Here is a 3,293-nt window from a genome sequence, read left to right as displayed (position 1 = left end):
CCATCCATAGCATATTTGATCAAATGCCTATTGATCAAATGATCCTAAATGCAATTGCCTTACCCTGTTCAAAAGTGAGAGCAATTTCATCAAGTCAAAAGATCTGTTAATGCTGAATGGTGAAATTAATGCTTCAGTTTTTGTGCCTTGTAGTTCTACAAAAGATCCCAGCCACAACCACTGTAGTGTAGCAACTCCCCTGCTCTTAGGCACCCAAATTGGCAGCAATGTCTCCTATGGCCACATGGGGACAGACTTTCTGGGGACAGACTGGGTTCAGACATTTTATGAACCAAGCAAAACTCTTTTGCTTTAGACTTTTATGGGCAAAATTAAATTAGGCTTACAGTAAATGATGGCTTCACGATTCAGATGGTCACATTTTTTCTGATTTTCTATTTGATTTTAGACAGCTTGGTTAAAAATAACTTCTGTAAAAAAAACTGTACAAAAACTGTAGTAACTTGGTCACACATCTGTTGGACTATGTTGGTTCAACAATATAGAACTGGCATTGTGTAGGTGGTGGAGTAAAAACTTCTGCTAAGGAATCAGTCTGATATCAGATTAATGTCAGAGTAGGTAATTTACATGGACAACAGAAAACTATAAAGAAAGGAAAAAAGGAAAGGAAAAGGGTTTTGCTGTCAATTAAATACCCACATTGTAACAAACAATATAGCACTTAGCAACAACAGCAAGAGAAGGGAGCAACTTGTGGCCAGTGTTGGGCAAGTTACTCTGAAAATGTAATCAACTTACTGATTACTCCTTTTAAAAGTAATCACGTTACTGTTCTGATTACTTTATTTCAAAAGTAATTAGTAATTAGTTACATTACTAGTTACGTTACATTTTTCTCCATGAAATTTATGAAATCCCAGCATACACGCTCCCGATAAATATTTGTTATTAAAGCATCAACATTAACAGAACACTGTTATTTTTAACTAAAGAAAGCGGCTGCTGCGTGCATGATTTGGCATGGCAGAATGTTGAAACATTTAAATTAGCATTATTTTTGGCATAATAAATAATGCTATATTTAAAAATGCTGTAAAAGAATTAAAAAATAAAATAATGCTAATTTAAATGTTTCAAAAGTTTACTTGCATTTGATAAGAAGCTGCGTGGGCGAAAATTACATGTAAACAATTTTAAGGCTATTTTGGCTATGCTCATCGTTGGTCTGGTTACTGGTATAGGGCTATAGCCAAACGCCGTTAAAATTAGACCACAGATTGCCTGGATTTCGCCAGGTGGGCTAAAAGCAGACTACTCGTAGCCCGTCCAATTTAGAGCTAAATCGTGGCTACATATAGACCATGTCATGAAATGACACTTATATCTTTGTAGATATTATTGACACTGCAAACATGATGGGATATCAAACATCTTATGCGCTGCCTGGCCAAAACCTACAGTGAATCAGGTTTGACTTATAGTGGGCTACAGATAGCCGCTCTGACTACGAGCTAAATCATGGCTATGCACAGGTTATGTATTGAACATGTCAAAGAAATGAAACCAAACACCTTGTAAACGCGGTTACTTTGCTTACATGATGGAATATCATACATCTCACAAGTTATTTTGCCAAAAAACGACATGAAACCAAATTCAAGGTTATTTGGGCTAGAAGTGGGTTACACATAGCCGGACTATATCGGGTCTATACTGAACCGAGATGTTGAAATGACGGCTATTGCTTGCTGGGTTACTAAAAAAGTAATCAAATTACAGTAACGCGTTACTAAGTAATTGGTTACTGTCCAACACTGCTTGTGGCTGACCTTAAGGGCAAGCTCAGACTATAGGACTGGAAGACTACCTAAATTGCTGTCGTGCTCACACTACACAACAAGGTTTCTTGTCATATATGTAAATAAAAACACTTCAATGGACTCCGAGAACAAGCGTAGCGACGAAGTCGGAATATCAGTTTCGAGTTTACATTAAATGTTGAGATGATGGTGAAGGTAACTTAAATGTAAAAATAAGGGAATGCATAATTAAATATTCAATACTGGATGTTATATACACACTAACGATGATAAATAAAACAAAACCTCTAGTATTTTTTTCCAAAACTTTGTTTGAGATCCAACAATTACTGGCTCCAGAAGTATCACAGACCCCCTGTTGATGACTCCACCAGGCATGCCTGTGGCTGCTAAAAGCCATTCCAGCTAAAAAAACCACTTAATTTACAACCACTGAACTGGCTACTGTAACTGTTTTCATTAGATTTCAAGTTATATTAAACATGAATGACCATAGCTGAATTTCAAGCCCTCTTTGTCTCTAGTTTGCATTTGGTCTCGTCGCTATATGGTTGTGTGCATCCCTGTTTGCTACGCATCATTAAATGTGTTTTGAGATTGTTATTGCGCCTTGTCGTGCCCTCTTTCCCCACACACGCCGTGACAGAAGACCGAAACTCACAAAAATGAAAGGCAGAAGACGCTAGGGCACCCGCGTTTGTCTTTCATGGTGGCCGATGTTTGGAGGACTATGTCGAGAAGTTCTTGGACACCTGACATCTCGCCAGCTATGATTTTGTTATGGGCTGGATGACGACATTTGTGTCACCCTGCCCCGGGGAGATCCTTGCTGGACTTTAAAAAGCTACATCAACTACGCCCTATGGATGAAAGGATCCACGTTCATGGTCAACGATGACAATGAGGACAACATCAGCGTCCAGCCCCACCTCGCAGACTTCTCGCAGCTTGACCGAGAGCACAGCCAGTCATCATCCCCATGCAACACAGATCGAAAGCCTGAGTATTAAGGTAAAATAATGCCTAAAAGATTTGCATACGCAGGGTAAGAGTTGTGGAAGTGTACATAAGACTGTAAGTGTAAATTAAATTTGCATGCACAAGAGAAGCTTTGTAAAGGTTTAAATCGCGTTTCAAGTGTAAGAAAAAATTATTTGCAGCATTTTACTGTTACTGGTAAGTGTAATTCATGTATTGTGAAACTGCAGCTTCATGCCAACGCAAAATAAATGTGCGTGGTACATTAAAAGTACCGTTCTGGCAGCGAGAATGATCCTGAACTTAATGAAGATTAATGTTTTGGCGTGTGATGTGTTTGTTGAACCAATGGGATAAGAGTAAATAGAGAGTCAGCGAAAGCCTCATTTGATTGGCTACAAGAAGGTGGTGGACCCGCCCTCCCCCTCACGCTTGCAAAACTCAGTGAGTGAGAGAATCGTGCCAAAATTTTAAGCGCAGAGAAAAGAAAGACGGAGCTGTACATATCGGTTTATTTCGGGAACTTTTTGC

The sequence above is a fragment of the Sinocyclocheilus rhinocerous genome, unplaced genomic scaffold (genome assembly GCF_001515625.1).
Source record: "Sinocyclocheilus rhinocerous isolate Xijiao unplaced genomic scaffold, SAMN03320098_v1.1 scaffold36, whole genome shotgun sequence".
Taxonomy (NCBI): Eukaryota; Metazoa; Chordata; class Actinopteri; order Cypriniformes; family Cyprinidae; genus Sinocyclocheilus; species Sinocyclocheilus rhinocerous.
The sequence above is the reverse complement of the archived record's forward strand: the minus strand, read 5'-3'. Positions refer to the sequence as shown.